The sequence below is a fragment of the Pseudorasbora parva genome, chromosome 2, assembly GCF_024679245.1.
Source record: "Pseudorasbora parva isolate DD20220531a chromosome 2, ASM2467924v1, whole genome shotgun sequence".
Lineage (NCBI taxonomy): Eukaryota > Metazoa > Chordata > Actinopteri > Cypriniformes > Gobionidae > Pseudorasbora > Pseudorasbora parva.
Genome location: NC_090173.1, coordinates 50,372,307 through 50,393,853, shown reverse-complemented (window position 1 = coordinate 50,393,853; position 21,547 = coordinate 50,372,307). Strand labels below are relative to the sequence as shown.

General features: G+C 40.4%; 1 protein-coding gene across 6 annotated transcripts in view; it reads left to right on the top strand.

Annotated features, from left to right (window-relative positions):
* Positions 1-21,547, top strand: part of baiap2a (BAR/IMD domain containing adaptor protein 2a) — a 157,862-nt gene that overhangs the window by 38,561 nt on the left and 97,754 nt on the right. The gene's annotated exons all lie outside the window — the stretch shown is intronic.

The following is a 21,547-nucleotide window of genomic DNA, read 5'->3' as shown; positions in this document are numbered from 1 at the left end:
GGTTCTTTGTTCTGTTAGGGATGTGAGAGTGGGTGTATACGTGACCCTCGATATGCTTGTTGCTGATGAGGATCAGCTAGAAGTATGGCAGCAAAACCTCGTTGGTATTCGGGATACGATCTCCATTGTCTATTGAAGTCCTTTTGGGCATGGACAGAACCTTCTTCTTCCTCACTATCAGGAGCCCTCAGTGAATTTAGGCTGTAGTTGACGTTTGTTTTAGATACTTGTTTTTATTTTTTAGTTTTTTGAGTCTTTCTGCATGTTACATCATTAAATCATTCGTCATTGAATCATTCGATCAATCCATTCTTTCAAATCACTGACCAATTTAAGAGATAAAGGAACACACATTAAAAAGTTTGCTCGGTTACACTTTATTTTGATGGCCCACTTCAGACATTTTAATTACTATGTCATTTTGCAACTACATGTCAACTAACTCTCATTAGAGTATTCGTAGACTGTCTATTCTGATGGTTGATGGTATTACATGCCATGTTGGCATGTCCGTGTCAGCTGCGTAGCTTATCTATGACCTCATTGGAAAGTAAAGTGTCCATCGAATGCGCCGTTCTTAATCTCTGTGAGCCGCTTTGTCTTTATGAACAAGTCTCTCGAATGATTCAATCAAACACACTGATTAATTTAGGAACCAAGCAAGAATCTTTATTTATGAGTCATTGAATTGTTCACTCAACTGATTTATTCAGACACATTTATTCATGAAATAAACAAGCAACTGGCTGAATCCGAAATCACCCCCTATATTCTCAAATAGGGCACTATTTGAGGGGACAGCCATTTGTGGTGTTGTCCGAAACCATAGTGGATGTCATTGCACTCATTCAATCCCACATTGCACTGCAATCACGAGTGTACAGCCTATGCACACCCAACGGCTGTCTGACTTCACGCACTCGTTTTCATTCACTCCTTCAAGTGAACTGTATTGGTGGACTAACGTAGGGAATAGTGAATGAGGGTTTAGGAGGCGATTTCAGATTCAGCCACTGTCTTTATGAATGAGTCATTGAATCATTCACTCGTTTAACTGATTCGTTCAAACACTCGTTGCTCTGATTCACACTGTGTCTGAAATCACTCTTCTAAATATGTACTTCTCAATGATTAATATTTATATTATACATATAAAAGAAGTATGTCAGGGTTCCCACTTGTCCTGGAAAACCTTGAAAACCTGGAAAATTAGAGAAAATGTAAAATATCCTGGAATATCTTTTTTTATTATTTAAGTTCTTTGGTTTTTCTTTAAACGAGTTCAAAGAGTTAAAACTTGCAATTCTGACTTTTTCTCAAAGTTTTTCTGACTTTTTCTGACTTTTTCTTTTTGATATAAACTCACAATTGCAAATTATAAAGTCCAATTCTGAGGAAAAAAGATATTCAGAATTGCAAATGCATCTCTCACAATTCTGACTTTATAACTCACAATTATGTAAACTCGCAATTGCGAGATAAAGTCAGAATAACGAGATAAAAAGTCGCAATTACCTTTTCTTTTTTCTTTTGTTGCGGAAACGATCTTCTATAGTCATAATGTATGATTAAGAGCTCATATTAAAAGCTGATTTTTTTAGTTTAAGTCATGGCAAAAAAAAATGCCTTTTAAAGACTTGGAGAGCAAGTGGGTCGGTCGGTCGGTCGGTCAGTCAGTCACAACAGAAGAATGCTAATTTTTGGGGCAAACTATCCCTTTGATTATGCCGCATTATAATATATGCATGAACTGCCCTTTTCATGCGATAAATGCTGTTTGAGATGTGAGTGCAGTGTGGATGGCTTTAATTGGCTCATATCCATCGCATTGGGTCAGGGGTGTCGCGTATACTGGTGCTGTCGCTCAGGACATGAAAGCAGCATCTACGTTATTTCCACTGGGAGTTTTCTGGGCCGAGGCAGAGTAAACTCCCCCCCTCATATATAATGCAATCAACTGTGCAGTTCATCTCGCATTTGAACTCTCAAAAGGTATTGGCACTTGAATCCCACTCTCTGAATCACAGAGCGAGTCCCACCCTCAGAGACAGACCCCCTGGACATGCAACACAATGAGGGCCTCTCGAGTTACTCTTCATATACACACAACAAATCATCTGGTATGTGTGAAAGACACTCCTAAGCAAAAATGCACTGTGGTAACCTTATATGTTCAGCAAAATTCCATATTTATTCCTAGGGCTGTGTTAACATTTCCCCACAATATTGAATTCATACTTACTGTCATTTAGTTTAAATTGTATATTTGATGATACTTGTGAATAATACTTAAATTGTTTACCTGGTAACTATAGTTACTAGCCTGACAAGCCAGACCCACATCAAGATGTTTGGTCTGGAAACTCACCATTGACAGCTCAATCCGAGGGGCGGGATAAACGGTTGTCTTTCAAACTCCCTCTGCACACGATAGGATAGCGCTACAACTAACCAGAGCAACGAAGGTGAAGCGGAGCTAGCTGACAGATTAAACATTCACCGTATCCGGTCGGCTAAACTCAGAACACGTCTTCCCTTTTTAAGAATGACTTCAGTGCCGTTCTTTGTTCTTTTCTCAGAGAAAAGCTTAACTCCAAGTCTTTCAGAGTCGCGGTCAAAGCTGATTCGAAAGACCGCCGTTCGCCAATTTCTGTGTTTACTAGAAGCACGCAAACGCAACTCTGGCGTCATTATGTTAAGCCCCGCCCACCGACTCTATACACGATGTGATTGGCCCGTCAAGAGTTTGGCGATTACAGCTCAGAAGGGTATTGAGAGTTGTTAGACGACACTCGCGGGCAGATTAAATTTGCTGCCGCTACGGTGCGTCTAGATTTCTAGGCCATATAGTTACTGCAAAGATATGATAATGAATTACTCCTGTAACTAATTGTTCCTGTAAAATCATAATGAATTGACATGGCATGTCATTCAAACAGTATAAGACACTCTTCAAGATTATCATATACTCGATGACCATCATGGTGGTCATCATCGATTTCCACAGTTTATTGAAGAAGCTTTGGCAGAAACCACAGATATTATGGTAAATTTTGGAAGGGCAACATTTACTTAAATCTTGAAAAAATCATTTGCCTCTCTAAACGTCTATTCCAAGAGCCTACAGTGCTCTGATTGGTCAGATTGTTTAGTCTGTTGTGATTGGTCTACTCTGATTGGTCAAATGGCCCAGTCTGTTGTGATTGGTCTACTCTGCTCTGATTGGTCAGATGGCCCAGTCTGCTGTGATTGGCCTACTCTGCTCTGATTGGTCAGATGGCCCAGTCTGCTGTGATTGGCCTACTCTGCTCTGATTGGTCAGATTCCTCAGCACGTGATGCTAGGGTTGGAATGACGCATCTATGTAATCAGTTACGTCAGTTAAAACACGGTTGTCAGTCCCATATTTTATAGTTAGTTAGTTGTGACTTCAGATGTTTGATCATACAGTTGAATGAACATATTCACACAGCTACTTTAATCTCCTGAATGAACAAAGCATTTCAGGATTCACACTATAAATCCCCAAAGGTGACTGTGAATGTAGCTATAACAGCTTTCCTAATTAGGCCTACATTGCATGAACCGTTTCTTTTGTAAATAGTTTAATTAGGCAAAAGGTACATATTAGGTAAAAAGTGCATAGATTAGTTGTGGTTATTATTTATCATCAATTCAAGCGCGAGTTCTCATCCTTTGTAAGAGCAGCAAAGTTGCCTTCTCAGTGCAGAAAACACAAAACAGCGTCTTCTCGACATGTCAACGACACAAACCAAACTCTTCCAGCCAATGAAGATCATATGGTAACTGGACTGCATTTATATAGCGCTTGTAACAGACCCTAGGGCCATCCAAAGCGCTTTACATTTTTGCCTCACATTCACCCATTCATACACCGACGGCGATGTCTGCCATGTCAGGCTCCATCCAGCTCGTCGGGAGCAGTTTGGGGTTTGGTGTCTTGCTCATGGACACCTCGACACTTGGTCAGGTGGAACCGGGGATCGAACCACCGACCTTCCGGTTTGTAGACAATCTACATGAACCACTGAACCACTGCCGCATATCTATATGCAAATTTGTTACAAAACCAAAAAGAAGATTGTAAGTTTGAGAATGAACTTAGACTGGAATTAATGACAACTTGTTTCATAAATCGGTTCTTTCTTTTAGGAGACAATAACTGAATTTGTCATGTTCTTTGATCTTTGAAACTTTTACATTCATAAACCGCTATAATTGCACACTACATGGAAGGTAATATTTAAAAAGCACAATAGAACCACTTGAGTTGTTTAAAAGTAAGAAGTCTTCAAGCTGTATTTTTACAAAACTAAAACCCTAGTTGACCCGATGGCTGTTTTGCATCGTCATTCTCTAATGCCGTTACATGTGCTGGAGATAATAGGCTGGTGTGGTGTGTGTGAAGCTCCGCCGTTGTTCGTCAGCAGTGTCACAATGAGTCATTTTGCTTTAAGTGACGAGTGTGTGCTTGTGTGTGTGCATTCATTACTCAAGAACAAAAACACCTGAATTATGCATTAGAGCAGGAGTGCTCAGTCCTGGAGATCTACAGTAGCTGCTCTCGGTCTGCTAACTCACCGTACTATAATTTTCAAGTGAACCCAAAGACCTTGATTAGCCAGTTCAGGTGTGTGATTAGAAGAGCAGCTGAACTCTGCAGGAAGGTGTATATCCAGGAGCAATGTTAAGCTACGGACACACTAGGCGTCGTTCACGAAATTACTTTAGACCCCTCGACAGATATGGCCAACAGCATGCTCTAGAACTTTTTTTTAAAGCGTTGTTATTGTTAAGTAAAGCAAGGAGTGTGACGAGGTCTCGTGTCAGGACAGAGTGTGAGGGTGAAATTAGTATAGAACATGCCACCCCTGTTGGGATTGGTCTACTTTGCTCTGATTGGTCAGATGGCCCAGTCTGTTGTGATTGGTCAACTCTTATCTGATTGAGATTTGTCTTTCACTTACAAACACATCTTGGGAAGGAAACGCAATTACCATATCTGAATTTAATATACTAACATAAAACTAGTTTATTATAAATTATAAATCACAATTAGTAAAAAGGTAATGTTTAATATACAATCTGACAGTCTGCTGTTCCAATGTATTTATTATACAACTGAAAAAATGAATATGCTATTGCAGTATATATATTTCATTATATATCTAAATGAATTTATAAAATCTGAAATTACTTTAAAAAAGTAACGTATTAATTCATGTATTAACATAAAATAATGGCCTTAATTTAGCTTTCAAATATTAAAGTACATTTTCTTAAAGTTGTCAAGTAAGTATTCATGTAAAGTAAATGTCAGTATTAAATATTCAAGCAAATAATTGAGAAACAGAAAAACATTACCAAGTAATTAGATGTAATATACAAGTACGTAATTGGCATGGTCATCGCTGCATGATTATTAGATGTAAAACTAATAATATGGTTTTGATTGCATCATAGTTTGACTGAGAGGCATGTCTTTAATTATACTGTAAATGAGTTTTCTTTAGGCCTAACTTTTTGTGTTTGATTGCTAATAGTAGTTTATTAACCAAAGTGATCCAGCCTCAAGCAGTGAGTCTTCTTAATATTTGTTTGTTTTAATCTTAATGACACAATAGAAAGCGATTACATAGGCTGCATTTTACACTTGCAGATACACAGCTGAGATGGCACTCTTGCTACCAATTCTTCAGGGACACGGCGATTATTCCTTTCTTTTGTTGACTTTTTTTCAATCTAAGTACCAGTATTGACACCCCTACTGCAAACTATTGATGTTTATATTCTTTATATTGAGCCAAGAGGTCAATCTGTGACATTTAGTTCCTCTTTTGGTCAAATGTCACAGGTGTGCATTTATCGACATTGTCGGCGGCTTTAAACGCAGCTCATCCGACTCATTTAGACTGAGAATCATCCATTATTTTTGGTCCACACCCAAACCTCATTTGACTTTTCCTGCCATGTCTCCCAGAAGGATCGCTCAAGGTTATATCCTCTCCCATGTCAACACACCTGCTCGTGAGAACAGGCCCAACTCAAACACGCATGATTGACTATCAGACAGAGCGTCGTGTGGTACTTCTCCCGGCTCGCTATGAAATGATAAACTGGCCATTATGAGCGCAGATACACTCCGGCACCGCTGCGACCGCCGACCCGCCGAGATAATGACGAGTTTTCTTTTACTCTCGGCAGAAATGGAAGACCTGCCGTTCAGTGACGAACCGCACCGTCTCTGTTCTGGTTAGGAGACGTCCTGCACCGTGAGGTGAAAACACTAAATTCTTGCTGGCAATTTTGCAGTGCTGTGTGTCTGTCTTTCTTCATGAGAGAGCCATGGGGGTTCGCGTTGAGACAGACCGTAAATGGTTTCCGCCTACACGCGCTCCTGCTTTTCTCTCTCTCGCTTCATTCCTTGCTGTTTTTCTTATATTTGCTGGCATTAAACGCCACAGATTCTCTCACCACACACACTTGTATTAACATAGTCACGCACCCATAGTTGAGCCTGGGCAGATATCGTGCCTTCATATATGGTGTCCTTGGATGCACAAAGCGCTCGCAGTAGAGAGCGCTCATTCTCATCTGAAAGTGAGGCATGAGGGAGACACACACACACAGACACTATTCCTCCCCCTCTCGCACACACTCCCACGCTCACTGGTTTGTTTAGGATAATGATGCCCCTGTCACCACCTCCCACTCATTTCCTCCCACCACATCTCTTTCTCTGTGTTTTACTGCCTTCATTACATCACTGTGTTATACTCTCAGCCTTACACAAGCAGACAGCCGCTGGACTGCTCGTAGACGACACGCCGCACGCTCACCAAGGTTACGTCGTATTTTCTCACCACTGTTTTGGGCTCTCGTCACGTTTAAGGGAATGCTCTGTGTTCAAGTTAGGCTCTGTCAACCGCATTCATGGCATGAAAATCGTTTGTGTCATGGTTACAGTAAAGGCGCGGTCACATTTTTCGGGCAAAATCATAATGAAATTACAGCAACATTTTGGCTGCAAAAAGTCGATTGTCAATAGTGTAATGATGTACAAAGCAGCGCCAAAGACTGTAGATATAGAAAAATGATCCCATTAGTTATGAATGGGAGTAACTGCAACGCTCAAAATAGCAGAATACTTCCCGCCTTCTAGGTAAAAGAGCCAATCGCTGATAAAATCATTACATCACTGCAGCTGCAGTTAGACGCTCCGGTTCCCATCGAAACTTGAGACTCGTGCTTAGGACTGCATATGCGCACTTGCTCATCTAGCCTGAGAACTTTTTTTTAATGATATTTAAGTAGCCTGACATAATCCTACTCAGATTCTAGTCAGAATATGAGTCTGATTTGGCTCCATAAGGCTATCATTATGGGGCGTGTTTCAACAGAACCATCAATTGGATAGACCTACCACCAATCAGACGCATAGCTGTCAACAGAGCTCAACTGCACACACGCTGGAAGAAGAAGAAGTAGAAGAAGATGAGTGTAAACGATCTTTGCCGGTGTTGTAAAAATAATTTCAGGATACACCGAGTACTTACCAACACGATCATCAAATCGTAAAGGTGAATGCTTATACGAACAAGTTCTCCGTTTAGGATTAGAACGAATTTAACCCAAGCGCTCTTTGGTAACATGGATTCTTACGTTACCGTTGATCATCTGTCCATCATCGTATAAAGCCCGCCCTAACAATTTGATTGGTCTGAACAGATCAGATGATATTTAATTGGAAGTTCAAAAAGTAGTTTTTGAGGATTCCCCCATTCATATAGCCTGACAAGCCAGACCCACATCAAGATGTTTGGTCTGGAAACTCACCATTGACAGCTCAATCTGAGGGGCGGGATAAACGGTTGTCTTTCAAACTCCCTCTGCACGCGATAGGATCGCGCTACCACCAACCAGAGCAAAGAAGGTGAAACGGAGCACCTTGACAGATTAAACATTCGCCGTATCCGGTCGGCAAAACTCAGAACACATCTTCCCTTGTTAATAATGACTTCAGTGCCGTTCTTTTCTCAGAGAAAAGCTTAACTCCAAGTCTTTCAGAGTCACGGTCAAAGCTGATTCGAAAGACCGCCGTTCACCCGTTTCTGTGTTTACTAGAAGCACGCAAACGCAACTCGGCCGTCGTCATTTCTTTGTTCCTGCAGAGTATTTCCCAACCTTAAAACAAAAAAGGATCTTTAGAGCCAAGCAGCTTCCTGTTGGTCAATGAAGTGAAAATGCTTGTACAGTAGTTTTGTAGTCGCATCATTGAATAATTTTCCTGTTATCACTGCTTTGCATTGTATAATCAAAGAATCATGTATTGTATACAGCGTTGGATAAATAAAGGTGACTTGACTAGTTTTGTTAAAGCATTAACATTAATTATTCAACTAAACTGTTCATTATTTGAACAAGTCTTGAAGTTGACGTTGGCTAAATCATCGTTTTTAAAGGGATCCCATGGTGTTGAGACTTGTATGGCTTAATATAACATAAATGATGTCTCTTACTGAATTATGTAGTAGAAAACCCATGAAAGATCTACGTTATTTTAAAAATCGATTTTATATTTGGACCATGGGCGGCGCCATTTTGTTTGCGTTCTAGGTTGATGACGTAGAGTGGTTGAACTCCTCAATCAGCTGGCATTACCCGTAGCTATTTTTACCACAACGCAACTCGAAAATTGTTTCAGAGTTAAACAAAACCAATGAATTCCTTTGTAATTATACTTAAAACACACTCAAACATACATGTGCACACAAACTCACCTACACAAGTCACAAACAGATCGGCGGGCGCGCACACGACAGGCTCTGTCTCAATCGAGATGTTGGGCTGCTCAGTCTCCACGACAGGGGCTGAATCTGAAATCGACCCTATACCCTTAAATAGGGCATTATTTGAAGGGACGGACATTTGTAGTGTTGTCCGACACCATAGTGGACATGTTCGAGTGCAGTCATTCAGTCTCACGTTACACCGCAATAACGAGTAAAGCCGATTTACAAACAGCTGTCCGACTTCACGCACTCAAACATACGTGTGCACACAAACTCTCTCTCTCACACAGACTCACACACACCCCAACAGATCGGCGCGAACACAGCAACACACACACACACCAACAGATCGGCGCGAACACACACACAGCCCAACAGATCGGCGCGAACACACACACACACACGCACGCACTGCGCGCGCATACATAACCCTCAATCTATTCCCTGTGTATATCCTGTTCAACACATCCTGTTCCCCAGATAGACTGTTGATAGTAGATTAACTATAATGCCTAATGTGACCAGCAGAGGGAAATATCTAGGTAGGATGATGGGATAAAGTAACGTGAGGAAGAGAGGCAGGATGTTTTTGTGATGATGCATGCGATTGAGACAGAGCAGTCTGTCAGCTGTGTGCGCGCCCGCCGATCTGTTTGTGACTTGTGTAGGTGAGTTTGTGTGCACATGTATGTTTGAGTGTGTTTTAAGTACAATTACAAAGCAATTCATTTGTTTTGTTTAACTCTGAAACAATTTTCGAGTTGCGTTGTGGTAAAAATAGCTACGGGTAACGCCAGCTGATTGAGGAGTTCAACCATTCTACGTCATCAACCTAGAACGCAAACAAAATGGCGCCGCCCATGGTCCAAATATAAAATCGATTTTTTAAATAACGTAGATCTTTCATGGGTTTTCTACCACATAATTCAGTAAGAGACATCATTTATGTTATATTAAGCCATACAAGTCTCAACACCATGGGATCCCTTTAAGGTGGAACTACATTTCTGATTTTCTATTTTAATATATTTCTTTAATGGGATTTGTTAAATCGGTTGAATTTTCAACTGGCTTTTATTTTAAACACAACATTACAAATGACTACTTTTTCGGTTTCTTTAAGGCTTCCTTGCTGAACAAATTAATTGAATATTAATTTATATTAAAATTCCATTGTATATTATTCTTATTCTATTATTTGTCTTCCAGTAAAAAGTGAGGGATGAGTTAAAATTATTTTCTTTGGCGATCTGACACAAAATGTTGTTTTTAGCCAGAACATTCATAGAAAAATGAGTGTAATGTGACTAATTGGGTTTTATTAGCGATGTTTGCCATGGACTGTCATGCTGCCTAATGAATACATCAAGCAAAGAAGTATCTAAAACCAAGCAGCATCCTTCACTGCATTTGTAAAGTTGCTTGTAAAACCGTTACCATGAGAACAAAGCTTGGTGAAATTCTCTCTCTCTCTCTCTCTCTCTCTCTCTCTCTCTCTCTCTCTCTCTCTCTCTCTCTCTCTCTCTCTCTCGCTCTCTCTCTCTCTCTCTCTCTCTCTCTCTCTCTCTCTCTCTCTCTCTCTCTCTCTCTCTCTCTCTCTCTCTCTCTCTCTCTCTCTCTCTCTCTCTCATATTCAGATCTTAATGTTGTTTTGATGTTAGGCTTCCGTTTGATGTGATAAATGAAATAATTATCATTCTTGTCTATTTTTTTTTAAAGTATTCAGTTTTCAGTTTCCGGATAAATTATAAGTGACTGATGTAATCAGATTTGTATTACGTTTCTGCCTTACGCCGTGTCTACACATGAGCCTGATGATTCGTCACGCCACAGCGTGCCACAACAGCTTGAGGTCATCATACCGGAAGCTTCACAGCTATTACAGCTTTTACTTACAACCAACTGTACACCTGAGGACACACTACGAATCCTACTGCAAAAAGAAGATTTGCATAGAGACCGTTTAAGATGTTGGGTCAAATATGGACTAACCCAGCAATTGGGTTGTTTTAACCCTAACTGCAGGATTAAAACTACCCAATTGCTGGGTTAGTCCATATTTGACCCAACATTGGGTTACAAAACAACCCAACATTTTTTAGAGTGTAGTGTCATCGTTTCACATATAATCTTAGTATTTTTCGGTTAACCCCTTAGTATGGGGAACACATATTAACTATAAACTACGACTTTTGCCTCAATAAACTCCTAATTTACTGCTTATTAATAGTTAGTAAGGTAGTTTTTGTAGCTTTTAAGTTTAGGTATTGGGTAGGATTAAGAGATGTAGAATAAGGTCGTGCAGAATAAGGCATTAATATGTGCTTTATAAGTACTAATAAACAGCCAATTTCTTAGTAATATGTATGCTAATAAGCAACTAGTTAAGAGTTAATAACTGAACCCTAAAATAAAGTGTTAGCTTATTTTCTATTTTTGTATAATTTAGAAACAAAAGATGATTTAAATTAGTAGGCCAGAGACCAAATACATCCCGGGCTGGCTTTGAAGTCACGCATATAACGTGGACTTTGAAGTGCCCCGTTATGCTTTTTCAGATATTACCTTTCATGTTGTGTAATATAGCTGTTTGTGAATGTGAAATGTCTGCAAAGATTCAAAGATCAAAGTGCATGAAAAATAAAAAATTGTTGTCTTCCAAAAGAAAGAACTGGTTCTGAAAGCAAATCCAGTCTCACGTCATACGTTCATAACAATGTGACACATTTGCATAATGGAGGCCTATGGTCTAACACAAACAACAGACTGGGCCATCTGACCAATCAGAGCAGAGTAGACCAATCACAACAGACTGGGCCATCTGACCAATCAGAGCAGAGTAGACCAATCACAACAGACTGGGCCATCTGACCAATCAGAGCAGAGTAGACCAATCACAACAGACTGGGCATCTGACCAATCAGAGCAGAGTAGACCAATCACAACAGACTGGAGCATCTGACCAATCACAGCAGAGTAGACCAATCACAACAGACTGGAGCATCTGACCAATCACAGCAGAGTAGACCAATCACAACAGACTGAGCCATCTGACCAATCAGAGCAGAGTAGACCAATCACAACAGACTGGGCCATCTGACCAATCAGAGCAGAGTAGACCAATCACAACAGACTGGGCCATCTGACCAATCAGAGCAGAGTAGACCAATCACAACAGACTGGAGCATCTGACCAATCAGAGCAGAGTAGACCCAATCACAACAGACTGGAGCATCTGACCAATCACAGCAGAGTAGACCAATCACAACAGACTGGAGCATCTGACCAATCACAGCAGAGTAGACCAATCACAACAGACTGAGCCATCTGACCAATCAGAGCAGAGTAGACCAATCACAACAGACTGGGCCATCTGACCAATCAGAGCAGAGTAGACCAATCACAACAGACTGGGCCAATCTGACCAATCACAGCAGAGTAGACCAATCACAACAGACTGGGCCCATCTGACCAATCAGAGCAGAGTAGACCAATCACAACAGACTGGGCCATCTGACCAATCACAGCAGAGTAGACCAATCACAACAGACTGGGCCATCTGACAAATCACAGCAGAGTAGACCAATCACAGCAGACTGGGCCATCTGACCAATCAGAGCAGAGTAGACCAATCACTGCGCAAATGAATATTCATGAGCTAAGACCCATCTGACTCTTGTGCCATGCCTGACAGAAAGAAACATCATGAGGAGAAAATACATGACTAAGAGAAGTCGTCTTTAACAATGCTGTTCAAACTTTTTAAAAGCTTAAGTAAAACTTATAAGTAGAGTGACTGACATTTGTGTAAAGTTTCATTTTAAGCTTTGAATGGTTTTTCATTTGAGTGTTTCTATGGCAACTAGTTTTTAAAAACAGTGTCGTATCAGAGACCGAATGAAAGGCCCACCTTGCATAAAAAAAGAGCCCTATTCATATTTGGCACGGCCTCATCTTATTGCTGTCAGAGGTTTTATCCATAATTTCAGTTGAAGAAGCTAAATGTATTATACAATTTCATCAGTTTTTATTGATGATTTGAAGTGCGATATTGCTTAGATAGAAAATAACTCCCAGGGGCTCCGCGGTGCCGAGATGACTGGCCAAGTGAACTGACTGACTCTAAAGGGATCGTCGTAATTCTGAAAAGAGACTATTGAGATGAATTTTTTCATATCGTTTCTGTGGCCATGTCTATAATGGGGACGAAAAACTGTTACATAATTAGGACTCATCAGCATTTACGCCCCTCTGAGAGGCAAATGATGTGATGATATGCTGTTTTAATTTCCTGTCAGGTCTGAAGCACTTCCCCCAGTGGTTCGGGTTGAGTGGCCACTGAATTAGTTCAATGATATCGATGCAGAAAGAACTCAACGACACATTTTGTTCCTCAGAGATCCACCAAGGTGGCCGGCGAGGACCTCAGTTTGAGAAGACAGAGAACTCATTTATTAGTGTTTGTTTTGAGTAATGCAAGTAAGCTCTTATCTAACTGAATGGGGAAACATGGAAATAAAACTGTTTCCCAGACTCGCACTTCAATCTGATGTTTAACGGCAAGATATAACGGGCAAACCCGCTGTTTTTCGTGCACTGGTCAATGAGATTTCAGACTATTTTGCCTCTGAAACATGTCTTCTTTTAGACTAATGGAACACTTTTTGCATGTCAATTACGATGCATATCTTTAAATGGCTTTTTCACCGCATTTCTTCATATCTATTTTATAAAGGGTTTTACATTATTGTTCAGATTCATATAGATCTGACATGATATCATAAACATTGTTTCTTGTCAGGTGGGTCTTAATTCCAGAACTTGGGAGTTCTGATTGGCTAAATGGTAGCTGTGGGTAGATAAGAGCGACATAGCCAAAGGTTTAAAGTGTACCATTGTGTTTGTTCAGTCCCAGTCTGTTGGTCTACTCTGCTCTGATTGGTCAGATGGCCCAGTCTGTTGTGATTGGTCTACTCTGCTCTGATTGGTCAGATGGCCCAGTCTGCTGTGACTGGTCTGCCGTGCACAGAATGTGTCTGAAATTAATTTCTGAATTTCTTTCTTTTAAAGTGCATACGTAATGGATTTGCAGTGCAAAAAACATTATCTTCTCAACACATCTACAAGAACACAAACTCTTCAGGCCTCAGCTACAACTACAGTGTTGGAGGGCGGGTCAAAGTTAATGCCGTTTGTGGGTAGCCAATGAAGACCATAGGCTGGCATTATGCAAATGCGCAATATGCGTTGAAACTTTTCTCACAAGCTTGCGTTTCCACTCTGGTGCTTTCGCTTGAATGGAAGTCAATGGAACGAAAAGTACAGTGTGACCGCCCCTGTATTTGGTTGGTCGGTCGGTCGGTCGGTCGGTTGGTCGGTCGGTTGGTCGGTAGGTTGGTCGGTCGGTCGGTTGGTTGGTTGGTCGGTAGGTTGGTCGGTTGGTTGGTCGGTTGGTTGGTTGGTCGGTCGTTTGGTTGGTCGGTCGGTCGGTCGGTTGGTCGTTTGGTTGGTCGGTTGGTTGGTCGGTTGGTCGGCCGGCCGGCCGATCGATCGATTTTTATTTATTTTGGGCAAGGGAATATTTTATACAATGAAACATAAATAGCATCTTTTTTGAAAGTTTGTACGGTAATCCACACATGCAATAACAAACAGTCTGCATGCTAAAGCCCTGCATTTATGCCCGAGCCCGACGGGCCCCGACTTTTTTACGCCCCTCGGGCCGGGCTTCGGGCCAATTTTCACGTCATACCTAAAACGCGGGCCGGGCTTCGGGCCTTTTTATAGGCTTTCTCCTTCGTTTTATATTTATTTTATCAATTAAAAGGAACAATGAGTTCTGCGCTGGTGGAAACAACACGAGGCCATAATAGCTAACGCGACTGTCAAGATGGCTCGCACAGTGTTCAGAGCAAAGGTTCAGAGTCCGCGCCAGCAGCAGCGCGCGTTTCTTCAGCACGGAGACACACTGCAAGCGTGGTGTGAGCGTGGCGTTTCTGTTGCGTGTCATCCGCGGGGCGTCTGGTGCTATTAATGTACAGGGAAGCCCTATACTTCATGTTAAATATAAATATATTGCCTATTGATACAGCAAAGACAACTTCGGCAGTAGCCGGCCCATGCCATATCCTTGGTTTTGACGGCAAAAGAATATTTCGTTCTGTATTGACTGGTTTAATATTTCAAAATCGATAATTAGGCTATGTTGTTTTTTATTATTACAATTAGGCCTATCTGCATTTATGTTAACCTACAGACTTTCAAACATTATGTCATTATGTGTCACAATGTGTTATGGGCTATATGTTGTAGTCAGATAGATATGATGGTGCTGCAACACGCATCGCCGCAAATGACTAATGCAAGCCAACGCAAATGGCCGTAAATGAAACTTAAAATAAGTCTAAGATAGTCAAAAACACCATCATCTTCAATAAAAATGAATGAGATGAATGAGATCATTATCTTACCAGTGCGTCGCGCTCTCTTATGTGGGATTTGAATCTGAAATAAGCTGCTGAATAAAATGCATCTTAATCTTTTGCTTCCGTTGCTGTAAACTCCGTTAAATGAGCATATACCCCGGGAATTGAAGATGGGATTTATATTCATTTGCGTAGGTGTAAGGTAGGCTATAAGACAACCTGCATGTGCTTTTTTTATTTTATTTGTTTAGCTCCGTTTGCGAGAGCCGCGAGCAGAATCAGCCTGCCTCAGTTCGTCAAAAATGCCTTTTAGGCTACTGGTGGTAATAGTTGGCGAAATTAACTAACATTGTGATGCTTGAAGTGTTTTATGGATATTATTATAGGCAAGACAAGTCAAGAGTTCATTTGAGAGACTAAATTAATTAAATATGCGGTTAACTCACTGTCGGCCGCTGGCCGCTTTTGGTCGTCACTTAAAATAATTAAAACTTTCATTTAACAAACAAAAAAATGCTCTAAACATTTTTCTAAATTAACTTAATAAAGGAACGAAACGAAAAATAACTACTTTGACATTAAAAACAAAACAGAACTATTTTAATGGCTGCAATAATGTAAAAAAAAAAAAAAAAAAAAAAACAAGTCGGCCAGTCGGACTCGGGCCGAGAATTTTGATAAGCTGTCGGACACGGGCCGGGCTAGGGCCTCAGCGTCTCGGGCCAGGGCCGGGCTAGGGCCTAGATTTGAGGCCCGTGCAGGGCTCTACTGCATGCAATGTGCAAGGTTATTTTTCCCACTTTTTTTAATCCCACCCCCATTTCACATAAATCATATAACATAACACAATGAGCTTCCTTTTTGCTTTTAAAAGAATACTTCATATCATTACACTTAAGGATGATAAGAAACTGTTATATCTTCGGTAACTTAATCATTAGATTGCAATAATAAACATAAGATACCAACAATGGTAAGGTCATTTTTTTTCAGATACCGAGAACTGGTATCTGCATTGACACAGCGATTAAGTTATAACGGTTTGTAAATCATCTTTTTGATGTTCATTTGTCACATATCAGAGAGGAAACTGGTACATGCTAGTAAGCCTAGGAGGTCTGTTATTTGTTTAGGAGGGAAAGTGTTTCGCTCAGTCACTCCTTTTAATGGAATATAGACATATGATAACTTCTGACAGTCTCTCTCTCTCTCTCTCTCTCTCTCTCTCTCTCTCTCTCTCTCTCTCTCTCTCTCTCTCTCTCTCTCTCTCTCTCTCTCTCTCTCTCTCTCTCTCTCTCTCTCTCTCTCTCTCTCGTTCGTTCGTTCGTTCACCTGGCCCTGTCGGAATGAGAGCAGTGGAGCTCTTTTATTAGCCCTGTGCCTCGGTCCCATGAGCCCTACTTTCTCCTGCTCTATTTCTGAGAGTTGCACTGCATGCCGGGAGATCGAGGGCCCACACACACTCCCTCACCTTGCCCTTGATATGCTGTCTTGGCATATATGTGCCGAGTGTCTTGATCCATGAAAGCCTTGTATATGTGTGTTGCGTCTGGCATGGCTTTCATAGAGCTCAGAGCTGGAATAGTTAATAAGCTTCTGCAGCCCCATGAAGTTAGAGGCTTTCTGCTTTTCATCCTGTAGTGCTTTATTACAGAGATGGCTTCCTCTCAATTGCTGTTATTATTATAATATATCCATTTCTTTTTTTCTTGCTTGCTTTCTTTTGCTTCTTTTTTTTTTTTGCTTTCTGTCTTCACACCCTCACTTCTCTTAGAGGTCATATCATGAAAAACAAGGTTTGTTTTCTCGGTTGCTTTTTAGAAATAAGAGTTCAGTGTACACATCAGTAGTGACTGAAACTTAAAAGTTTTTATTATATATACAAAATAAGTCTGGGGATATTTTTTTTTATTTTTTTTATGTTTCTGAAAGATGTCTCTTATGCTCACAAAGGCTGCTTTTATTTGATAATATTGTCAAATATTATTATAATTTAAAACAATATTCATTCTATTTTTTGAATATATTTTAAAATGTAATTTCCTGGTCTACTCTGCTCTGATTGGTCAGATCTGTTGCCCAGTTTTTTGTGATCGTTACAGATTTTTTTGACAGTCTTTATTACCAATTAGGCAATTGCAGTTGAACATTACTAATTACAGTTGAATAAAAATTCTAAACTGCCATCAGGCGCTGAATCCACCGGAAGTGGACCAACAGACCCTACAGACAGAGGGCATGCCATCATTGATTTACAGCCAAAACTGCAGCATTTTAAAGTTTTATGATATATGTATGTTAATTAAGTGTATTTTCAGATGTTATCTGTAATATTTATGGTCTTTTCGGAGAGGATAAGTATCATATTGAAATCGTTAATGTGGGTGTGTGTGCTGCCGACACGGGTAACTGGCCTAACACAAACATACTTTTTCATAAATTTTACATATCATGAACATATATCTGTGTTCTAGTTGCAGAAAGTGATTTGAGTAACATATAAAAGAAATTAAAATTTTCTATTACTGTATTGTAGACTGGGTAAACCCAGCCTGATCTGCCGGCGATTTGATTTCGCCTGGCAAGTCTGGAAAGCCGTAAATTCATTTCTACTGCTTCTGTTACACTTTTGCGGGAACCAATCGCAGACTGGCTTATCCACCTGGCGCGCCATTGGTGGGTTTAACATGGTGACAGATAGAGAAGCGATGGGTCATTGCCTGTTGATCACTCCTCTTGTGGTCTGATTGGTTGAAGGACTATCCAATTGTGTACAGAGTCATTTGAATAATGCTCGTTGATCACGCCTCTTGTGCAATAAAAACAGAGCAGACTCCCCAGACTAATGTTCAATCTTAAATTGAGCTTGGTCTGGTGATAGCCAGAAAAGCTATATTGCACTAAATTGTATTAAAAATCAAAGTTGTCCATGCATCATTCCGGAAATAAAGCAGTCAGGGTTATTTGTCTGAATAATTTGTGATTTATTTCCTGAGTGTTTTATTTCCTTTTATTGCCATCCATTTCAGACTATCAAAGACGGCGCAAATTAAAGGCCGTTATACTGCTTGAAAATCCTTAACTGCTTGGAAATGTTAATGAAATTGTTGAAACATTTGCAGCTCGCCTACTGTATGAATACTAAAGCACACAACATAAATGCATAAACGCAACAGTACAAGGAGATTTCAGGTCACAAGGCATAACTCTTTATTCCTATTTCAGAATGCGCAAGTGTCTCGTCCGCCCGTCGAGTTGATGTTCACAACTATAACGAATATGAACAGAACTTCTTAATGAGCAGGGGTCATTTCTGATTCATCATTTAATTTCCTATTAATCATTTACTTTCCTATTAATTCAGCAGAATGTGTGAGCTTATTAGGGAATACCTATATGGGAGTGAGGTGGCTTCACTATTTATTAGATCAAGAGCAATCCAGTTCTCTAAATAGATCAGTGGTTACAACATAAAGATAACAAGGCGTTAATAAAGGTCTCCTCAAATATATAAAACATAGTTTAACAATGGAATGCCGCAGCTCTTTAGCAATGGCCTTTAAATGTGATTTGTGGCGGCGTGTTCCTGTCATGACACATCTGAGGTCATGTGAATCAATGTGCCCTACTCTGATCATGTCACAACAAGCAGGAAATGTTTCTGCTAAGTACAGCTCGATTTGCAGAATGAGTGTATGGTTAGATAAAGTCACTGGATTTTTTTGCCGTAGGTCAGGAATCCTTTAATTTCCAGCAGGTGTATATATTTTCCTGCCTTTTAGCACATTAGCCCTATCATAGTGGTTCCGCCTCCCGTCAGCTGAGGAGCACAGGCTGTGCCGAGAGGATCCCTCACACTTGCCCTTCACTGCCAAATCTGCCAAAACTGTAGTTTGGAGTGTAAGCAGCGTCCCTGTCAGCTGTAATGGCTACATTCACACACTGTTTTGTCTGTCAGGATTGCAGACTCTCGGATCTTTTCCCTCTTTTCCCCATCCTCATTCTGTAGCTTCTTATGGCGAACAAAGCCGAAAAACACACACAGAACAGATGATCACTCAAACCTCTGAAAAACCACAAGAATTTAGTGTGTGGTTATTTATGTATTTGCTTCGGTGTCATGTTGCATGAACGATTATTGTATCATTGCATTGCTTACCTGGCACTCCATAGTAAAAAGATTTGTGTAGCACTTTGTTTTACAGCCCTGTTCCCTATGCACATACTTATAATAGTTACAATAACCAGGTAATAACTCTGAACCTACCCCTTAAACCTAACCTTAACCCATGTAGTTACCTTATATTAGCCAGTACTTTTCTCAGGTGCACAAGATTTGGTTAACTACTATGTAATAGCATTTAAATTAAGAATTTTATACAAAACAAATAGTTTGTATAATGAATATATTGTAACTAACAATGATTATATTTTCATGAAACTACTTACTTAATGCTAGCCTAGAAATCTAGACGCACCCTAGCAGCAGCAAATCTAATCTGCCGCGAGTGTCGTCTAGCAAATCTCAATACCCTTCTGAGCTGTAACCGCCAAACTCTGGTTAGGCCAATCACATCGTGTATAGAGTTGGTGGGCGGGGCTTAACATAATGACCACAGACTCAAGTTGCTACTTGTAAACACAGAAACTGGCGAACGGCGGGCTTTCGAATCAGCTTTGACCGGGACTCTGGAAGACTTGGAGTTAAGCTTTTCTCTGAGAAAAGAACAAAGAACGGCACTGAAGTCATTCTTAAGAAGGGAAGATGTGTTCTGAGTTTTGCCGACCGGATACGGCGAAAGTTTAATCTATCAACAAGCTCTGCTTCACCTTCGTTGCTCTGGTTGGTTGTAGCGATATCCAATTGCATGTGCACCGTGCAGAGGGAGTTTGAAAGACAACCGTTTATCCCGCCCCTCAGATTGAGCCCTGGCAATGGTGAGTTCCCCAAGCCAACATCTTGATATGGATCTGGCTTGTCAGGCTAACTTAATGCAGTATTTCTTTCTAAAAATATGCAGGAGGCTGCTTTCCTGACTTCAGATTTTGGCTTTTACTCTCCTCTATACATGCATTATTGATTCAGTACATGCTAGTTTGCTGGCTTCAGCTGAACTGTCATTGAAGACTTCAGTGATCTGTGCCTCTGAACAGCACTGAAACTGTCCTACATGCTGAGGTGAAGAAGTCACGGCAGTGGAGAGATTTTACTGGGTCAATAGGACCGGTTCTCTGGCCTGACATGGCCTGTCTCCAGCGTAATATGATTAAACTGCTCGTTTCTTTGAGCAGTAGGGTTTTGCTTGGGATTACACACACACGCACACACCAACAACAACACATGCACAATTTTCCATTTTTAAATTTCTGTCATTTTAAAAGGGGAATCTATAGAGGCATGACGTCACTTTGTAGGCCAGCCATCGCCCCGGCTCCCTCTGGAAAACCCAATAGGATTTTTCCATTGGTATTTTGGATTATCGCTAAAACGAGCATTGTGATCAACTAAAGTTTATGATACTTGCATGTTTTGCCCATTAAGATAATCATCACAGATGAATACAAATTTTCTGAATTTTGAAGCCTAAATGCAGTCCCCAGATGTAAAAAGCTTAAGGTAGGCTATAAACAAACTACACACAGTCCTGCAACCTCAACGTCACCATCACTAAGCTGACGTTTAATCTCCTAGACCTCCTCTGTAGTCCCATTTAGCTACTTGATAGCAACCGCCTTTCAAGACACGTTGCAGCTTTAAGAAATCATGAGTGGGCTAATATTGATGTAATTTTATGTCATAGAATAAAACATAAAAGTGTCTTGAGCTTGTGTTTAACAAAGACCTTTTTTAAGCCATTTAAACAAAACCCTTTCAAAAACCCATTTACCTTGGTATGAGGGAACCAGAAGTGCTAAAATGCTTACTCACTTTCTTGTTTTGGACTACAAAGTGATTTCATACGTGTCAAATGCAGCTTTAATTCAATGGATCTGACCGAGCTGTGATATAAATGAAACACTTTTGGCCATGTTAAAAAGGCGAGGTGCTGTTCGATATGTCCCGTCCTTTCTTCCGGTTTCACTGGAAGTTACATTGAATAAACATTAAATGTTTTAAGGCGCTTCAGTGGGTCTTTTTAATTAGTCAAGCTACCCTTCTAGGTAAAAAATAAAATAAAAAATGACGAAACTATCAAATCACATGATTTTTACAAGAAAGCAATAGTATTTAGTAAATTGCTCCTTGACTTTTGTTAACAGCAGGTAAAAAGGGGTAATAAACAGCATTTATTTAACTAAATATATATA